Here is a 21,653-nt window from a genome sequence, read left to right on the forward strand (position 1 = left end):
GGCCTGTTCATTCCTGACTTAATATGAATTCCCCAGATATGGAGAGAAAGAAACATAATAGCTAACATTATTGGGAGTTTATTAAGTTCTCGACTCTGTATTAAATGTTTTATGCATATTAGCTCATTTACACCCTTAAGAACTCTATGAGATAGAAGCTATTATTATCAGATAGAACAACTGAGGACCAGAGAGGTTAAGTTATTGCTGTCAATTTACAGGAAATGATGGAGCCAGGATTCAAACCAGCCAGAGCTCATGTGCTTACTCATTGTATGGCATTGCCTCTCAACATAGTAGAAGGTCTTGTGTCTTTAAACATATTAAAGCTTAGTGGTTCCAGAGAAAGTGGTCGTTTTGCTCTGAAACATATAAAGCTGTGTATTAGTGTTCTACAGAGAAACAGAACCAACAGGATGTGTGTGAACATAAATATACATAAATAAAAATTTTAGAAAATATATAGAGAGATTGGTTTTAAGGAAATGGGCTTACATGACTGTGGAGGCTTTCAGTCTTCGGTAAGTCCAAAATCCTTAAGGTAGGCTGGCAGGCTGGAGACCCAGGGGAGAGTTGCAGTCCTAGTCTAAAGGCAATCTTTTGGCAGAATTCCTTCTTGCTGAGGGAGGTCAGACTCTGTTCTACTAAGGCCTTCGACTGATTGGATGAGGTCGACCTACATTATGGAGAGTAATCTACTTTAACAAAGTCCACTGATTTAAATGTTAGTGTCATCCAAAAAACACATTCACAGAAACATGCAGAATGTTTGACCAAATATCTGGGCACTATGGCCCGGCCAAGTTGACACATAAAATCAATCAGCACAATCAGGCAATATCAGGGAAGTTTTTCCGATGATCAATAAGCCAAGCCGTCATCTGATCCTGTAGTCAGAATGGGGCAGAAGTTCCAGTTTCTGTGTAAATCAGCACCTAGAACCTTGCCTTTATAACCTCATGGGCAGGTCTTGTAAGGCCAACTGGCCCGAGGCAGGGGAACGCAATCAGACTCACAGGTTGAAACTGACCTGGAGACTTTCCGGACCACCCAGTTCCAAGAACTGAGCTGGGGACTTTCCACCCGTCCCAGCCTTCCTGCCTTTCGAGGGGCAGGACTAACGGTCCCCCACGATACCCGAAAAGACCACCAAATAAGGAATAACCTGCGCCCTCCCGGATTCACCACACCCCTTTTCCTTCTTCCCCTATAAATTCTGCCCAAACCCTCGCCCGGGCGCGACTTCTCTGGCCCGTTTCTCTCGGACCAGTGAACCTCGCCCGGGAGCGCTCCCTAATAAAGCTGGTTTAAGCTCTCCTCCATTCCTTAGTGCCGTTCCTTACTGGTCTCAGGACACACTGTCCACTGTTGGGGATCTGACCCTGCAGTCAGGGTCCATCTTCCCTCACCCATCTTTTGGCATAGCTCTGGGTTTACTAAGGACCTTCACTGTGGACTATATTGGTCATCAGAATCATGTATTGATACCCTCCTCCATTTGACCTCCCCTCTGAAACTCACCTGGCTTTGGTTTCCTGTCCTCCATAGTTGGTTCTCTCCACTTTTTAAGGTGACTAATCCAAGATATCTTGAAATTCTAAACACAATTCCTAACTTCCAACGGAGCAAAGGAAGCAAAGCTAAATTGTTAACTCTTTTAAATTTAGTTTTTCTATTTTAAGCCCCTCTGGAGACCATGCTGAGCATTTATTGGCTGCTCAGCAAAGTGATGGCCAATTCTTTTAGCTTTTCTCTCTGTTTCCTCATTTGTAACATCGTGATAATATTACCGGGTTCTTCAAGTGTATTGGGAGGTACACGTGAGAACATTCACATTAAAATGCCTTGAAAAGTAAACTTACAGTGTGTGTGTGATATCTGTAACTTCTAGAAGCAGTTTCTTCCCTATGGCTCCAAAGCAGTGACTTATACTTTGGTCACCAAAACAGTCACAGTAGATATTTCAGACTATGGAGAAGCAAACACTGACACTGGCAGGAGGATGAGATGGTTAGAAGTTATACGTGGTTAGAGTTATTTGCAGGTAGGACTCTTAGTGCCTCTTAAATGTCACTTTATAGGTGCTCAGCCATTTCACCTCCATGCAGGAGTGGCTCTGTTCCATGTATAGGCTGACCTACTCGCTGGATTCTATTTATGAGGAAAATAAACTACTTAAGATATTATAGGCATTTGAGTGGTACAAATGGGACAAAAGAACAGTTACAAATGATATCACGAGTATCAACTTCAAACTTCAAACTATCTCCCAGCCATCAGCTAAAGGATGCAATTAAGCTAGCCATTACAAACTCAAATTTATTAACCCTATTAAATAATTCCATGAGTGATAAAATAGAGCCCCCAAAAGATGGATAATAAAATATTAAAGGAAAGAAATCAAATGAAAAATTAAAAGGAGGCACTGACCCAGATATGGATTAAATTAAAAAATAAATATAAACAATTAACATTTATATTCACTGAGCAGTTATGCTATACCAAACAAATATGGTTCTAAGCTTATTATATGTGACAACTAATTTAATCCTCATAGCAATCATATGAGGAATTATTATTTCCATTTTACAAATGAGGAAACCGAGGCACAGAGAGGTTAGTATTTGCCCTAGGTCACACAGTTGATAGGAGGTACAACCAGAAGTTGAACCCAGGCAAGCAGTCTGACTCCGGAACCTGTGTTCTTAAGGAGTAGGCTAGATTAAATGAGAGAAAGTGATTTGGGACTATCAAAGATTCATACAAAATCAAGGTATTATAGTCATGATTATGGTTAGAAGGTACACTTGAGATAATCTATTAGAACCCCTCATCTTTCATCTAAGGAAACAGGACTGGTTAACTGACCTGCTCAAGTTCACAGGTGAACTCAAGCAGAATCTAAATTTGCTCTATTTTAGGCACCCTGCACCACCCTCCCCCATTACATTGAGAGCATAGATTCTAATAACAATTGTGTTGCAATTCTCTTTTTTGCCAATGCCATCGTAAGACGGTTCAGTGCACTGAAAGAAAAAAATGCTGGTAAACTGGAGTAGGGAGGTAGAGAAATGAAAAGAGTAGCCAAAATACAATAATCTCTCAATTACTGAGGTTCTTTGGGGAGCAGGCCTAATCTTAGTCTTAGTCTTAAAATTCAGCAAGTGCCTATGGCTTCCTGACACTGTGGGCTTGAATGAACACCTGCATGTTAAATCACTGCGTCCCCCCCAGCCTCCACCCCGACTTACTCACCGACATGTCCAGCCCCTCATAGAACTCTCAAGTTGGAAACATCCATCTACCCCACCACACACCTTCCTGAGGGTTGTGTTCAAAGCTGTCTAGTTCAAAGACTGCCTTCAGTATTTATTTTAATCATTGTGACAATATTAAATAGAGAAGTGCTAAAAATAAATTAGTTCAATAAACTGGGGTTTTGAAAGCCTCCCTTCTTTATTCCAGAAATGCCCCTGTATCTTAGGCTCACATTTTCCAGTAACAAATCCCAAATAATACTTTAAAAAAGGTAATTATTAGGTATAACTTGAATGTCCCCAGGCCTCACCAGCCTGTGGGAACAAATGAGACCACTGAAGTGTTTATACCCACTTTTTACTGGCGTGGTGCCAGTGCCCTTGTTTGCTTGAGTCCCAGCTCCCAAGGCTTTTGTCACCAGTAAATCCCATTAACTATTTTCAGGGAATAAAAATAGAATCTGGGTAATAAAATAAAGTCTAACTTTTTTTTTCCTTTATGTTTAGTCTAGTTTCACTTGCTCACGGGGTTCCATGTGCAGAGGCCAGACCAGAGTTCTTAGTGGGAATGGCTGTGCCTGGCACTTCAGCTTGGTGGACCGTACGCAGAAGTGCTGCATATGACACGTCAAGATGGCAGTGGCATACTGGGTACAAAAATGCTGCACCTGATCTGCCAGAACTTCTCCCACTCCCCACTGACAAGAACCCTATAAAGCAGGCCTGGCAATGGCCTGTCAGGGAGAGCGTGTACTCTAGAGTACAAGTTCACACCTCTCCATTCTTAGATCAAAGAATACAACTTTCCTGTGTTTGTGAACCAAACTCAGTCTCATTTTATTGATGTGAGTAACACCAGGCAGAAGGACCCTTGTTGGGGACAGACTCGGGAGAGTCAGTAACACATTTCTGGCAACCATGAAGGGATTGACCGTGGCCCTTCTGCCTGCACCCACCCCCCAGGCTCCAGACTCACTATGGCTCCAATGGGAGGACAGCAGAAGGTTTGGTAGGTTTGCTTGGGAATGATTGCCTCTGATTTTGAGTACACTCTGACAGTGTGTAACAGCAGTAACTCTGCTCAACAACCCAATATCTGAGTGTAGTGAGCACACAGCATAACCTCCAGAGTAATATGGACTGTGCCCCCTTGAGGGGATCATACTGTGGCATCACTGAGGATCAGAGACTGAGACTCATGCGTGCTAGCCCATTGCCTCTGGCTGGCCATCCCACAGTGGGTGACCTGGGGAGGTGTGGACTTGTGGGTGGGAAGAAACCATGGCAGTCTTGTCCACTGTCTCACCAGTAGTGCTGTACGCTTGACCCCCGTACAAGGCAATAGCAGATTTTGCCTTCCTTGCCAACCTCCACGGGTCAATGGTAGCATTCTCCACAGGCATTTTTGGCTTAGAAAAGGAAAGCAGCCAGCTGCGTGAGCCTATGGGTGAGATCAGGAAAGGGCCCAGGTAATGAGGACCGACTGACAAAATGGAACAAGGACACTCAATCCAAGTTCAGGAAAGGACAATGGGGATGCCTGGTGGGAAAGGGTCCCAAGGTAGGTATGCAACCAGTGGCTTGATCTCTCTTCCAGTTAGCACTATTTTCTCTGAAGTGAGCTGGGAAGCCCCGTGAGCCACTTGCAAGACCAGGAAACCCTGCTATCGGGAAGCCCTGTGGACTACTGGCAAGAACAGGAAACACCCTACTGCTCGACTTTTCCTCTGATCTCTCTTCAGATTCTTCCACTCTGGCAATCCTTCAAGCTCCTTCCCTCTTGTGTTTATGAGGTGAACCTTGGGTATTCTTTATTGGCCAAGGTCCCAGAGGCTCTCCTCCCACTGTTAGCACAAAGCATCAACTGCCCCAGTGAGCTGGTTAGTACCCTGTGGGAATCCTTGCATTCTTAGCCCACTCAAATCCTGTGGCATTTGCATGCCAAAAAATCACCCTAACCACCTCCTTGGTAGTTGGAGATAAATTCAAAACAGAACATCTAAAGCATGGGGAACCAAACATCCACCACACTGAAGGAGCGCCCATTAGGGTGCATCCTGAAGATAAAGAAGATCAATCAGAAGCCAAAAGAGAACCCTTGGGATTCCTAGAGCGCCTCACGGAATGCTTCCAACTCTGTACTACTAGCGACCCTGAGTCATTGGAAGGGAAGGCAATTCTGAGGTACTAGCTACCTAATGGGAGACAAACTGAAGACTGGCATTCTCCTAACAGGGGGCACAAAATGATAATGTTAATGGCTGAGGACAAACCTCCCCGGACAGAGCAAGCTGAACTTCCCAGAGTAAATCCCAGGGACAGGTGGGATAAGCTGTAGGAGCCAGTCCCGTGACAGTCCACCTAAAACCTGCACATACATGACCCAACAGAAAACAATACCCTCTCCACCAAGAGGCCTTGTTGGGCACTGCCCCTATTACACAAGGCCTAACTGACCAGAGTCGTCTTAGATCATGCCAATCAGCCTGTAATACCCCCTTCCTCTCTGTAAAGAAACCCACTGGGGAATACTGGATGGTACAGGACCTCAGGGCAGTCAGTGAGGCCACTTAAGATATACATCTAGTAGTTCCTAATCCCTATACCCTGCTGGCCACTCTACCATCCACCAGGACCTGGTATTCTGTATTAGATTTAAAAGATGCCTTCTTCTGTATTCCAATAGTCCCAGAGTTGCAAGAAACTTTGCTTTCGAGTGGCAAGACCCAAACACACAACAAAAACAATGCTGCTGGACAGGGTTCAAAGATTCCCCACCACCTTTGGGGAAAATTTAGCTAAAGACCTAAAAGATCTACATCTAGAAGAGGGAACCCCCCCTCTAGCATGTAGAAGACATTCTGATTGCCAGCCCTACTGAGGAGGCCTCTGACAAAAATACCGTAACCCCTCTGAACCATCTAGCCCATAAAGGATATAAGGTGTCGAAGGAAAAGGCTCAAATACCACAAGCTAGAGTGACCTACCTAGGCTTCATTCTCATAGCAGGTCAGAGAAGCCTACCCCAGAAAAGGGAAGAAGCCATTTGCAGCCTCACTCCTCCTAAAACCAGAAGACAGTTTAGGGGTTTCCTGGTGATGGCCAGGTTTTGCCACATCTGGATCCCTGGCTAGGGTCTAATAGCTAGGCCTCTATATGAAAAGTTGGAAGGATGATTATCCTTTTGAATGGAATTCAGAATGCAAAAGGGCCTTTTAAGAATTAAAAAAGCAATTACTTCAGGCCCCTGTTTTGCGCACTGCCCCACCCCACCCTTCCCCACCCCCCACAAGATTTAGCCAAACCCTTTGACCTTTACATTCATGAGAGACAGGGAAATCACCCTTGGAATATGAGCTCAAAAACTGGGACCACGGGACTTCCCTGGTGGTGCAGGGAGTTAAAACCTGGTGGTTAAAAACCTGCCTGCCAATGCAGGGGACACAGGTTTGATCTCTGGTCCAGGAAGCTCCCACATGCCGCAGAGCAACTAAGCCCATGCGCCATAACTACTGAGCCTGGGCTCTAGAGCCTGTGAGCCACAACTACTGAGCCTGCACACCTAGAGCCCGTGCTCCACACAAGAGAAGCCACCACAATGAGTAGCCCGCACACCGCAACCAGAGAAAAGCCTGTGCAAAGCGACAAAGACCCAACACAGCCAAAAATAAATAAATAAAAAATAAATAAATAAACTTATTAAAAAAACAAACTGCTAAGGGATGGCCTCCTTGCCTATGGTAAGTAGCAGCTACTACAACCCTGCTAAAGGAGGCTGAAAAGTTAATGTTTGGTCAGCCGGTCACTATATGGACCTCACACCAGGTTCAGGCTTTAGTAAGTTCTAATATAGCAGAATGGCTATTCCCCATAAGGTCGATTCAAGTTTGGGCTATGATTTTAGACAAGCCAGTGGTTACCATAGAAACCTGTCACACGATAAATCCTGTCACCCTGCTACGCATAGAAACGGGACCCCAGGAGCATGACTGTATAGAAACAACAGACATGATCTATTCCAGTTGCCCCAACTAGGAAGTGAGCCTCTCCTGAACGCTGAAGAGGAATGGTTCACAGATGGGAGCAGGTTTACGAGAGGGAGAAAGGCTGGCAGCATACGCAGCCACCTCCCAGATCCAGGTCATAGAGGCATGAAGCCTAATGCCAGGGACTTCTGCTCAAAAGGCCAAGCTGATGGTCCTCACCCAAGCCTTAGAGCTTGGGACTGGGAAGATCTCAAATGTTTACACAGACTCCTGGTATGCCATTCTACATTATACAGGGCTATTTGAATGGAAAGAGATATGCTCTCACCTGTGAGAATAAACAGGTGAAACGTGGCTTGAGCATACTTAAGTTCTTAGAAGCAGCGCAGCTTCCAAAAAAGGTGGCAGGGACTAATTGTAGGGATCAACAAAAGGGGGATACAGAGTTAATAAGGGGAAACAACAAGGCAGATACAGCTGCCAAAAGGGCAGCCCTAGAACCAGTCAGTAACTTGTCAACTACCCTCATACCTCGAAGGCCAGATCCATCCAATTACTCCTCAATCTACACAAAGGAAGAATCAGACAAAGTCCCAAAGTGGGGCTTCAGTAGAGATCTAGGAGGCCATGTGTGGCTAGTTAGTGAACAAGGGCCATGCTTCTTTCCCCAAACTGCAGCTTGTCAAGACATCAGGAAAGTTCAACAAGGAATTCACTAATGGAGTGAAGCCCTGTATAATTGGTTAGTTGAGGTCATGGTAACTCCTGGCATGAAAAGAAAAATCAGTCAGATAGTTGAGACAGTCCCCATCTACACAGTGAGTAACCCCAAAACCAGGCCCCCTGAGGCCCCCAGATAAGGCCCACTCAAACCAGAGAGATATATAGCTCTCATGCCGAGAGCATCAGGCAGCTTCAGGTAGAAAGCTGTTGCTAGTGAACGTGTTTTCAAGGTGAGTAGAAGTGCTCCCCACTAGAACTGAAACCGCAGCCAAAGTGGCTAATGCATTCTTAAAAGAGATAATATCCAGGTTTGGGCTCCCAGGATCCCTACAAAGTGATAATGGCCCGGCATTGTGTCATAAGTGACAAAAACGATAACAAGTGCCCTGGGCATAAAATGGACCTCGCACTCAGCCTGGAGACCCCAATCATCAGGGAAAGTAGAGAGATCTGATCAGACCTTAAAATGAACCTTAGCCAAGCTATGCTAGGAGACTCAAGAAAACTGGATTGAGTTACTCCCAGTTGCCCTGCTCTGCATGCAGTTAGCTCCAAGAGATAAGTTAAAGTTAAGTGTGTATGAACTTACGTATGGTAGACCCATTCCCCAAGTGGGAAAACAACAAAAGCGTGACCAGGGATATTTAGGAAGTATGGAACTTCACTGATTGTTGGATCTATCACTCCCAACCTGAAAGAGGAAAGGACCATCAGACGTATTTAAGAGGAACCCTGAAAACTGAGAAGGAAGTACTAAATAACACCCTCCTCCCAGTGGACAATCCCAATATAAACCCAACCACAGCAGTGAGCCTCAACATCAGGGCACACTTTTGCCTATAAGCAAAAGACCTAGACACCTTCATTTTTAGGAACAATTCGCATATACTGGTGTCAATCCTACCTGGTGGGCAATATCACCCTTACAAACTGGACAGTACAACTTACAACCTGCAATGGGAACCATATCCGAGTTCCAAACTGTAGACAGGCTGATGGTGCCAGTTGTGACACTTAATGATAGAGAATACAAACAGCCCCCAAAATATGTAAATTACGCAGTCCGAAAGAGAAAAACACAGCTGAGAAGGATACTTGGACGCCCCAGTAAGACCTTAGATATACCAGTGTGGATAGAGCACCACAGTACCAGCCGTTCAAGAACTCAAGGTAAGGACTTCCCTGGTGGCACAGTGGATAAGAATCCGCCTGCCAACGCGGGGGACACGAGTCCGAGCCCTGGTCTGGTAAGACCCCACATGCCGCGGAGCAACTAAGCCCGTGAGCCACAACTACTGAGCCTGTGCTCTAGAGCCCATGCGCTACTACTGAAGCCCCCATGCCTAGAGCCCGTGCTCTGCAACAAGAGAAGCCACAGCATGGAGAAGCCTGCGCAACGCAACAAAGAGTAGCCCCTGCTCGCCACAACTAGAGAAAGCCCGTGCACAGCAACGAAGACCCAACGCAGCCAAAAACAAACAAACAAACAATTAATTAATTTTTAAAAAAGAACTCAAGGTAATGGCACAGGACTGGTGTGTTTATAAGAAGGGTTCATGTTCTTAGGTAAGCGCCCAAACTCAACAAGAGGCTGGGCATCCCAGTGCTTGGAGAACACCAAGGTAAGAGGCTATATCACCATTGGAACAGTAGGGCCAGATCCGAGGCTGATTAAAGTTTACAATCAGGGGCTTCCCTGGTGGCGCAGTGGTTGAGAGTCCACCTGCCCATGCAGGGGACACGGGTTCGTGCCCCAGTCCGGGAAGATCCCACATGCCGCGGAACGGCTGGGCCCGTGAGCCATGGCCGCTGAGCCTGCGCGTCCGGAGCCTGTGCTCCGCAACAGGAGAGGCCACGGCAGTGAGAGGCCGGCATACCGCAAAAAAAAAAAAAAAAAAAAAAAGTTTACAATCAGACCATGAACAAAAAGGAGAAGCCATGATGTTTCAAGAGAGCGGCAGGACTACTAATTTCAGGAATCACTGTACTCACAGGGGTGCTAGTGACCTTGGCCAGGGAAACCGTATATAACACTGTCACCATAAAGAAGATAACAGCCACCGTGGAGACAGTGGCCAATGGGACGGGCCTTGACTTCAAGCTATTACAAAAGTCTATTGACTCACTGGTCAGGATTGTCCTAGAAAACAAAATTGCTCTAGATTAGCTGACCAGGTAGGGGCCTATACACTGGCCAATACGAAGTCCTATTTTTATGTTAATGCAAGCGGCTTAATTGAAGGAAGTGCAGACAGACTACTGAAAAACCGCAACTTGTCCAGCAGAAACCAGGCAGCCTAATCTGGCCGAACAAATTTGGAGTGGGGCAAAGCAGGACCTCCCTAGCGTCTCTTGGTTTCTACTCTTCCTCGGCCCCTTAATGACCATTATTCTCTTGCTAATACTTGGGCCATGCATGCCAAACTGTCTCCAAAAGGTTAGAATCTATAAAGCTCCAAATGGTGGTTGCTCAGGGATGCGAACAGTTAAGGCTGAGAGCTGGTGACAAACACATCTAAAGGCAGCTGGGGAGACGTTCTCCTCCTCTACCCTGGGTTATGATGATGCCCCAAATCAGCAGGGAGTAGTTACAGAAGACGGACCTGTGCCCCTCAGTGCCTCTCAAGAATAAGGAGCAGGACAAGACGGAAAAGGGATGTGTCACCAGCAAGGCCCATTAACAATTCCCGGGAAATACAGAATCTGGGTAACAAAATAGTCTAACCTTTTTCTTCCTCTGCGCTTAGTCCAGTTTCACTTGCTCACGGGGTGCTGCGTGCAGAGGGCTTGCCCCTTGCACTTCAGAAAGAAGTTCCCAGGGCGAAAAGGACGCCCAAGACACCTCAATTCAAGATGGTGGCGGCGGGCCCCTTGCAGAGACGCGCACAGCACGCACGCACGCAGCACGCACGCAGCACGCACCACACACGCACCACGCACTACGATCTGGAGCCGTGAATTGCGCAGCTGCGCCCGCCCAGCGAGAATTCCGCCCCCTCCCTGGCCTGCTGCCCAGATCCCTATAAAGCAGCCCCGCCCACAGCCTGTCAGCTCACACCTTTCCATTCTTTGCTTAAAGAATAAAGCTTTCCTTTGCTTCTGAACCAAACTGGGTCTCTTCGTTCTATTGGCGCAAGTGACACTGGCAGGAGGACCCCTGTTGGGGCTGGGCTTGAGGGGGGCTGATAACACTTTGGGGAGCTCTCCTATGGGGTTTCCACATGTGCGGCACTTCCATGGCATCTGTGTTCTGCTGGGCACAGAGTCCAGTGCTGGTGGCTGTCCCTCAAGTGCCTGGGGTGGAGTGGGTGAAAAACTCTTTACCCCTGAAATGAAATACAGAAACAGGATGTCAAAGCAGGGTCACTCTGTTACAGCGTGTTACAGCATTGAGGACCGTAGCCTCCTCTCTGCCCAGGAGTAGGCCTGCAGCCAGGGCATCAGGTAGCGGGTGCTGTGCTGTTCTCAGTCAATTCTCAAGAATCAGGAACTTCAAGGAAAATGCTTCCCTGAGTCCACAAAATCATAGATAGGTTTCCAGGAGTCTGAGAAGGCCTCTGTGATTGTGTAAGAAATTGAGTGTTGTAGGTGAGAATGTAAATTTTTCTATGGAGAGGGTCATGTTCTTTCAGCAGATACTTAAAGGGGTCCCCAAGCTGAAAGATTAAGAACTATCTCCCGGGGCTTCCCTGGTGGCGCAGTGGTTGAGAGTCCGCCTGCCGATGAAGGAGACGCGGGTTCGTGCCCCGGCCCGGGATGATCCCACATACCGTGGAGCGGCTGAGCCTGTGAGCCATGTCCGCTGAGCCTGCGCGTCCGGAGCCTGTGCTCCGCAACAGGAGAGGCCACAACAGTGAGAGGCCTGCGTACCGCAAAAAAAAAAAAATCTCCCCCCTCCAAGCTTTGTTATGACGTTAAACTCCTCACCCCATTGCTCTGTCCTCTTTCCCAGGGGACTCTTTAGGCCCCTCCACTTGGGGCAGGCGGCAGTGAGAGAAGTCTGTTTGCTCTGCTCTGCAAATAGACTTTTCTCACCCTCACCCCCTGCAAAACTCTCCAAACATGCCTAAACTCAGTTGAAGACTATGGCTCCAAAAGACCTCCTTGGTACATGAGTTTAATTAAATATAGAAAAGGTAAGTTTGCACATTTTGTTGCCAGTCCTCCTGCATTTGTAGTAGAGGTTGTATTGCCATTTTAAAACAGCCTTGGGGAAAAAAATCCTCTTAGAGAAAGTGACAACTTATTCTGGGGAAATTGTAGGAGTGGTAACTGAGAGTATTGATTTAATTAATTTTACTGCCTATCTGCATTGCCTGGGAACAGGTAAAATAACCAAATAAAATGGCAACATTTCATCTTCATGATTCCTGCAATCAAGTCAGGGGGAATTTACTAAATAGAGTAAGCTGCTGAGCGAGACACAGTTCAAAGACTACTAGTGAGATGTGGAGGTCCTGGCATTCAGAGGCACACCTACCATGAGCCTCCTGAAACTGAGCTCCAGTGGGATTGTGGGCACTGGTTTAAAGCTACGGAATGGTCCTCACCTGGGAGAGGGTACCCCCAGGTTAAGCATGGTCGTGGGGTGGGAGGGGGCCAGGGGCCAGCAGGACATTTGGGAGGAGGCTTTATCTCCAAGGGAGCCTCATACTTCTTTAATTTGTGTTGATTAATACTTAATTCCATCCTTTTTGTATTTTTTTTCTTTTTGCTCCAAAGTGGTTCAGTTAATTAACAAATAGCCTGCATATCTTTTCCTAGAATATTCCATTTCCTTCTAAGTGTCTTTGGGGATAGTAGGAAACTGCTCCCCTTTTCCTTATAGGAGCAGCAAACCTGTGAGCTTTTTTCTTCTTTTGGATCCTTTTGTTGTAATGGTTCCCATCTGCTCCCCAGAGAAGGAAATTAAAAACTGCACTGCAGGGCTTCCCTGGTGGCACAGTGGTTAAGAATCTGTCTGCCAATGCAGGGGACACAGCTTCGAGCTCTGGTCCGGGAAGATCCCACATGCCGCGGAGCAACTAAGCCCGTGCGCCACAACTGCTGAGCCTGCGCTCCAGAGCCTGTGAGCCCCAACTACTGAAGCCCGCCCGCCTAGAGACCATGCTCCGCAACAAGAGAAGCCACCGCAGTGAGAAGCCTGCGCACCACAACGAAGAGTAGCCCCCGCTCGCTGCAACTAGAGAAAGCCCGTGCGCAGCAGCGAAGTCCCCACACAGACAAAAAAATAATAATTAATTTTTTAAAAATGCACTGCATTGGGCACATGGTGGATCAAGTTTTCCCACTGCTGTTGTGAATGGAGCCAAGCACGTTTGCAATCACTCCAAACTGTTCCCTTTCTTGAGAGAACTGTCCAGAAGAGGAGGCTGTGTGGACAAGGCAGGCTTCCTGGCCTCAGAGCCCTGGCAGCTGAAGCAGCGCTTGCTCCTCAAATTTGACTTCTGGTCTTCCTAAATGCCAGATTGCTCCTGCCTCCAAGGGTTCTGACTCGCCCTTCTGTCTAGTTCCAGCATTGCCTAAGAGCTTGGCTCTACTCTGTTTGCTTGTAACAAGCAGTATTTTACTTACTTTCTGAGATGCTGAGAGTGGGCGAGCAGGCCGTGAGAATCAAACGCTGAGTGGGGAGGCCTGTGGGCCATTGCTTCAGGCCTCAGGAAGTCAATCCCACAGGTGCAGCTCCACCTGCCCTGGGACACCCCAGCTAGTCACATCCACCAGCTTTATTGTGCAAACCCAGCTCATATCCTCCACACTCACAGATGGCAGGGCTTAGCTTCCAGGTGTGAGGGAGTTGAAAACATGAGCAGGAGGCCTTCCATCACCTGTTGGTTTCTCTCTTCAATGACTAATATAGGAAGAGCTACGTAATGGGAGAGTCAAGGCTCGGAGTCCTTGGTGAACGTGATTGCTTTTCTGCCTGTAATGCATGTTTTCCAGCTTGGCTCTAGTAAGTGTTGTAACAGATGCAGAAAAGGGAGTCACCCTATTTTTCTCTGAGATATTCATGGTTGGAGGATGAGCTAGTATTCATCAGTGGCAGCCCTAAATAAGAAAGCCTTTGCCACAGCATTTGCACTTGGCTAGCAAAATGGGGCAAAATTCAAAAGGAGGAAATAGAAATTAGGGAGCTCCCCCTTCTTTTCTGTCTGTCACATGAAATACGATTCCGGTTCTGCTGTTGTCTCCAGCTGCGACAAAGAGCATCTGACTCTGTGTGAGGATCCCCCTCTGGCTCACTTTATAGATTCTGATCATGATGACATGAGATCTCAGAGTGGCAATTAGATGACATTAGCACACAGAGGCCGGCAAAATTCACGTTCAAAGCAGTTAAAGATCATTTATCACCTTCCTGAGACTGTTCAACATATGCCATGGTTCAGAAGCATCCATGACTTCTTAGAGCACTCATGTCGCTAGCTATCATTTATTCTTATTATTTATTAAGTAGGTGGGATCATCTTTCCCCACCCTCATCATCATCAAGGTATAGCCAATGTGTCTATCGCATCCAAATATAGCTATTTGATCTGAAAACCATCCTGACCTGAGTTTAATACATGACAATTTCCTACAGTGATTTTTTGGAGCCAACCATATGGGAATTTGTGTACCTCGTGGGCAATTAAAAAATTAATACTATTTGCTCTAGCATCAGTGGTCTAACAGATTACTGTGTCACTTCAGGAATTTCCAATTTAGATAAGTAATTTTAAGAGATTTACTTCCAGAGTTTATTCTTTTCCATCAGAAGTTTAGTAATAAATGATAACATTCTTCTCCCCAGATCTCCATGAATGTCGTGCCAAACGACAGCTCAAATGCTCTATATAGGGTCTACACCTAAGTGGGTTAGACAATGATTTGATTGAGAAAGAAAAATACATCATTTAACCAAATATTCTTCCCTCCCCCACCACTCACATACCTAGAAAGCGGGGGTTTTTTTGTTTGTTGTTCCTCAGGCTTGGGAGATATATTTGCCCTCAATAGTGACAAGGGGCACCAAACTCCTCTCACCTTCCTAGGTGTGGTCCCTTTTCAGCTCTAAATAATTAATGTATCTCAAACCTGGCTTCTCATTCAGATCACTTTAGAGAGTTTGTTTGTTTTCCTAACAATGCCCGGGGCTTACCACCAAAGATTCTGCTTCAGTTGATGTGATGTTGAGGCCATGGCTGTGCTATTTTTTTGAAAGCTCCTCGGGTGATCCTCAGCCAGACTGAAGGCCTCTGGAATAAACTCATCTCAGTATTACCAGAAACAGAGTAAATCAATCCAGGTTAAACAGACAGACACATGTGAAAAGGAACCTACTACCTGAGACTTTACTTTCTTTGAAGGTCTTAATAAGCTCCTTTAGGGCCAGGTGGGAGTCTCAGCACCAGTGTCTGGCACATTGTGGTTTGTAGAATGAAGATGATTATTTATTCTTATCATGCAATAGTGATTCATAATATATGTCCAGAAGTCATTTTTTGACAATCTCAACTTATAAACTATGGAACACCTGAAAGGGAAAAAGGAAAAAAAATGCTGCAATTGAGCAGCTAAAATTATGTCAAAAAACTAAAAATGATTCTAACACACTTTCCTCCTGGGACCATCCCTCAGGCTGCTCTGGGAGCTCTCTTCTTATTTTACACACAGTTCTAACAGTCTTGCTTCTCTGGTTCTTCATTTACGGAAACTTAGAGGAGTGACTAAGGAAAATGACACATCAAAAAAGTAACCAATGGAATTCAGAGAGAATATGATAGTTTGGGACTATTTAGGATGAGGGCAAATAGTTTTACATATCGAGCATCCCTGACTTGGTGCCCATCATTCATTCATTTATCGGGATTCACTAGTGCAAGGTACCATGCTGGATGCATGGGGATTACAAAGGTGAACACTTTCATTGAGTACGAGTGAGTCTCTACCTTGGTCCCAGCCCCATTATTTTCGCTCTTGAGTTGCTTAAATACAGTAGCATCATGCAGCTGCTGCTTAGTTTTCACATAGCATTTTTTGCTGTCCAGAGTATTTTATAGTTTTTTATTACTGAGGCCCTAGTTCAGGTCATTCTTGTGGCCGCATAACTGTCTCTCTGTCCACATAAACTTCTCCAACCCCTACTTTATATTTCTGCCACAAAGATCTCCCTAAACGCAAATCTGATATTACTCCCAGTTAAAATCCTCTAATGATCCCACAAGCTACAAGATTTCACTTGGACTTCTACATGAGGTTCTTCATGACTGATCCGTGACTATCTCCCAGCCTACTCTTATCCCTCCTGTATCTCATTTTCAGGTCACATAACCCCCTCACTATTCCCTTCACACTGTATTTCATAATTCTTTGCCTTTGCTCACGCCATTCCTTCTCTTTGGAATGCTTTCTCTTCTTGCCATTTTAGCTATCCTGTCCTCCAGGAAGTTTTCCTTGACGTCTACTCACTCTGCACATGTGCCACCTAACCCATTGGGTTCGTTGTCTTCCACTTGCTCTTATTATGTACTAGAATAGTGTTCACATGTGTTGTCTTCACAGCTGCTTCTTCCCTCTACTACTCCCTTACTTCCCAGCATTTTAAGGAACATTGAAGTGAAGGCAGGAACCATTCTTATCCATTCTTAACAATTCTTATCATTGTCTTTCCAGAGTCTGACATCAACAATAAGTGGCTGCTAAAGGGGACTAAACTGAAAGCTCTTTCCCATTTTTATTACTCAGGTGTCATATCTCAGCAGGAACTTCTGGAAGTAGTTCACGAGCCCTGGGTTTCTACAAATTGTTCCTAGGATTTAGATGAGGAGTCTAATGCTCTGACATTAGTGAGCAGTCATGGAGAACATGGGAGCTGGCAGGAGGCTGTCCGGGATAAACATGTGAGTTACTTCATCTCTGGAACTTCAGTTCCTCATCTGTTTCTCAGGTGTGTGCAGTGCTTGTCATGCCAATAATATGATAGCTAAAAATTTACTGAGCATTTATTATTATTGTTTTTATTGGATCTTCACAAAACATTTTGATATATGCAGGACAAGTAGTATCATTCCCATTTTATAGATGAGGATACTGAGTCTCAAACTTGCTTAAGATAATGTGTCAGTAAGGGTAGGCTCTGGGGATTGGAATTTGGGAATTCTGATTTTTGTCCATTTTTCTTTGCATAACTATATGACATCATCTACATGTGTCACAAATGATGGTTTTAATGATGAACTTGAATCATCAAGAAAATATTACAGACAGTATATAATGCTTAAGAAGGCAGGACAATAGATAACAACTTTTAGAAAAGGTTCCATCCACAAGTTTAAATAAAACCAAGAAAATGTGGTTCTGAAGGGACTAAGATTTGTGTATGTGAAAAATAAACTTATTTGGACAACTTATTCCCTGATTTATAAATCAAGTATTATTGTAGCCAAATTTTAGTAATATAGTAGGTTTATTAGAAATTAGAATCAAGGGATAGAGAGCTTCCTTGAGATGTATTCTAGAGTATTCTCCTACATTTGCTTATAGCCATGCTTTTCCTAGTCCACAGCAATAATGGATAAATTTTAGAGATCTTGCTTTGAAAGCCACCTTCAGATATCCTCTTACTTTTCTAGAATTGCTACCTAAGAACTAGGAGCAATCTTCCATAAACACCTAAAACCTATTTTCTCTTATTTCTCTTAAATCAGAAGTAACTTTGTTCCTCTATTTACCTTTTTTTAAAAAAATTTTTATTAGGGTATAGTTGTTTTACAATGTTGTGTTAGTTTCTACTGTACAGTGAAGTGAATCAGCTATATGTATACATATATCCCCTCTTTTTTGGATTTCCTTCCCATTTAAGTCACCACAGAACACTAAGTAGGGTTCCCTGCGCTATACAGCAGGTTCTCATTAGTTATCTATTATATACATATTAGTGTATATATGTCAACGCCAGTCTCCCAGTTCATCCCACCCCCTTTATTTGTCTTGAATCACTAGGTCCTCTTCCATATTACAAATGATTTCTGTTTTGTTTTGCTTTGAAGTAAAGGTTACAGGTAGGATTTTGTTTGCAAGGAAAAAAACAAGTGAATTGTTTCCTAGGGCATTTAAAATCTTTGTTTCCTAGAAATATGATTGTTTGAAGATGAACCTCCTTGGAGTCTTAATCTCAAATGTAGTCTACCCAGTATAATCTTTGGAAATGTTTATTGCTTTAATCTGGACTTGATATGTAGCACTGCCTAGACCCAGGAGTCTAACAGGTATCCTGAGGCCAATAATGCTTTCGTCAGTGTCATGAACTGGTCTGTTGATCTTCTCTGTTTTACACCAGGGCAGGGTGGGAGTGGGGTGGGGGAACCTGTTAGGATGCGGATTTCTGGGCTCCTCTCCTACCCTCCTGAATAATAACCTCTAGTGGGAGGGGGTGTGGCACCCAGGAATCTGCATTTTAACAAACTTTCCAGGTGATTCTTCTACATATGACCCTTTGAGAATCCGTGATCCAGATTGTACTTTGCACCTCAGTGAAGACAGCAGTCAGTTCAAGTTTTTTGCCTAGAGACAAAGCAAAGCAACCACCCTATTTCAAAAGCCCTGCTTTCTGGCTTGAGACAGTGCTGCTTTTCCACTCTTGCTTGGTGTTCTGTTTCCAAGCCAATTTCAGTGCGTAACTGCTCAGTATATTGATTTAAAATGCACTCAGCCATGTTGTGAGTTGTGAGTGAGAATTAAAGCCAGCCTTTTGTTTTAAAGAAGGTGTGAACTTGACCACCAGTTATCTGTAATGACAATGCATCTCAAGAGAGCCTCCTATCACCAGGAGCTACAAGGAAGAATCTACTGATCTTTATCTTAGAAAGCCAGAAATCAAAGTGCAAAGTGTTTCTTCACTTCACGGTTTTCCTATTTATCATGCAAGCTTCGATTTTAATATTTAGTCCCATACATGTCATGAGTTTATATGTAGTGGAAAGTGAAAAGGTTTTGGCATCCAAATAATGAATTCTCTTAGGGGAAGTGTCTGCATGGGATTTCAGTCCTTGATGGGAAGGAGAGTTTGTGTTTTGTATTATCATTTTATCATTTGAAACTTCTGGGCTTTGTAGGTTAAATGCTGTCAGCTGCTCTTCAAGGAAATTACTAGCTCTTCATTCTTAGTTCTTACATAGTCTATGCTCGTTATGCATTTGATTCTTCCCCACTGCCTAAAGTGCAGGGAATGAAACATCAGACGATATGCCTAAGATGGTCGCCATCTCAGAGAAGGAAAAAGGAGGCTGTCTTTTCTTTCAGTTGGTGGCCTATTGACCAAATTATGTATTTTATAATAAAAATGCACTTCCAGTCAACAGTGAAAGGCAGATGCATTTTGATCTTTTTTTTAAAAAAAAAATTTATCTATTTATTTGGTTGCGCTAGGTCTTAGTTGCGGCAGGTGGGCTCCTTAGTTGTGGCATGCATGTGGGATCTAGTTCCCTGACCAGGGATCAAACTGGGGCTCCCTGCATTGGCAGCACAGAGTTTTAACCACTGAACCACCAGAGAAGTCCCCGTTTTGATCTTATAATAATGTCATTACTAGAATAAATAGGCAAAATTTCTACTAAAAACAATGGAGTCATATGAATCTAGGCACTGGTTATGCAATTGTCATAGAATTGGTGTTTAGTAATAAAAGACACACAATTGGTTGAACAATAGAAGAACCCAGAACATAGGAGATAGGTGGGAAGAATCCATGTGAGAGGCATGGAGAATCATAGATCTCAAGATGGTATTTACATTCTTTAAATAATTGGGTGTTTCCTTTTTCAAAGTAATCTTATTACAATTTCTCAACATGTCAGGAAAATAGTTTTTCTCAAGGCAGAAAAAAATCTGAAGTAACAGTAAAACTCTCTCCTTGCTTTTTATTTCTATAATTAATTACTTTTAATTGACATTTATTATGCATTTATTTTCCAATTATAATTTCTTGGAGTCTTTTAAAATTGCATCTCTGTCATTATATAGTGGTGGAAGTCATCTGTTTTGGTTATAACAGGACAACTGATTATATTAACATGATTCTGAAACAGCAACATGTGTTCCTTGTAAAAAATTCAAACTATACCAAAAATTAAGAATAAAATGTAAAGCCATATGAAAATTTACAACTCTGGGGTAACTTCTATCAGTCTGGATTACCACTTTTATCAGACATTTCTCCATGTATATTTACAAACATACAGATACAGTTTTAAACTTTAATACAAATGTGATCATACTCAACATGTATGTTCTGTAACCTTTTATTTCCCCCACTAGGACACATATCATGGACATTTTTTCATAATTACACAATTACAGAATTACATCATCAGTTTTTAATGGTTTTGCTGTTTCCTACTGTGCAAATTCCATAATTTACTCATCCCTATGAATGAACATTTTTTTCACTATTTTGAAACATACTTCCAGACTCACAGCACCACTGTATACATACCATGTGGCTGAGAAAAGAATTTCAGTGCCATTAAGAATTCTGCATCAAATCAAAACCACAATGAGGTATCACCTCCCACCGGTCAGAATGACCATCATCAAAAAGTCTACAAACAATAAATGCTGGAGAGGGTGTGGAGAAAAGGGAACCCTCTTGCACTGTTGGAGGGAATATAAATTGATACAGCCACTATGGAGAACAGTATGGAGGGTCCTTAAAAAACTAAAAGTAGAACTACCATACGACCCAGCAATCCCACTACTGGGCATATTCCCTGAGAAAACCATAAATCAAAAAGAGTCATGTACCACAATGTTCATTGCAGCACTATTTACAATAGCCAGGTAATGGAAGCAACCTAAGTGTCCACTGACAGATGAATAGATAAAGAAGATGTGGCACATATATACAATGGAATATTACTCAGCCATAAAAAGAAACAAAATTGAGTTATTTGCAGTGAGGTTTATGGACCTAGTGTCTGTCATACAGAGCGAAGTAAGTCAGAAAGAGAAAAACAAATACCATATGCTAACACATATATATGGAATCTAAAAAAAAAAAAATGGTTCTGATGAACCTAGGGCCAGGACAGGAATAAAGACACAGACGTAGAGAATGGAGTTGAGGACATGGGGAGGGGGAAGGGGAAGCTGGGACGAAGTGAGAGAGTAACATTCACATATATGCACTACCAAATGTAAAATAGATAGCTAGTGGGAAGCAGCTGCATAGCACAGGGAGATCAGCTCTGTGCTTTGCGATCATCTAGAGGGATGGGATAGGGAAGGTGGGAGGGAGGGGATATGGGGATATATGTATAGCTGATTCACTTTGTTATACATCAGAAACTAACACAACATTGTAAAGCAATTATACTCCAATAAAGATGTCAAAAAAAAATTTCTGCATCAGATCTAGATGTAAGCCTTAACCAAAAGTTACAGAAACATTAAGCACTATGACACGCTTTCTTTTTAGCTGTTTTTAATAGTCTTCTCTTTTCACCTTTGATAAATAAGCTTGTAAAATTGTGACTGAACCAGCTTTAAACTGTCATTATCCCATTGTTTTTTTATCTGAGTGAAATTATTGAGGCAGATATTTTGAGGAGATGAGGAAGGCTGGTATCTTTCAGAGTGCAAAGTGATTTTGGAACGTAAAGAATTTCTTTGGGTTGAGTTCTATTGAACTTTGTCACTTACCTGTGTT

The 21,653-nt window shown here is 43.8% G+C and overlaps 1 protein-coding gene across 13 annotated transcripts in view; it reads right to left on the bottom strand.

Annotated features, from left to right (window-relative positions):
* The window catches only part of SESTD1 (SEC14 and spectrin domain containing 1), a 262,393-nt gene extending 251,563 nt beyond the window's left edge, over window positions 1-10,830 (bottom strand). For 9 of the 13 annotated variants that reach the window (XM_079923849.1, XM_079923850.1, XM_079923864.1 and 6 more), the window contains exon 1: window positions 496-6,448. The gene's annotated coding sequence lies outside the window, so the exon portion shown is untranslated. Of the gene's footprint in view, window positions 1-495; window positions 6,449-10,691 lie in introns of those variants that run through there. The other 4 variants (XM_079923858.1, XM_079923862.1, XM_079923863.1 and 1 more) reach the window with 4 other exon arrangements.
* Window positions 10,831-21,653: the final 10,823 nt, after the last annotated feature.

Source organism: Stenella coeruleoalba (assembly GCF_951394435.1).
Source record: "Stenella coeruleoalba genome assembly, chromosome: 6".
NCBI classification, from domain to species: Eukaryota; Metazoa; Chordata; class Mammalia; order Artiodactyla; family Delphinidae; genus Stenella; species Stenella coeruleoalba.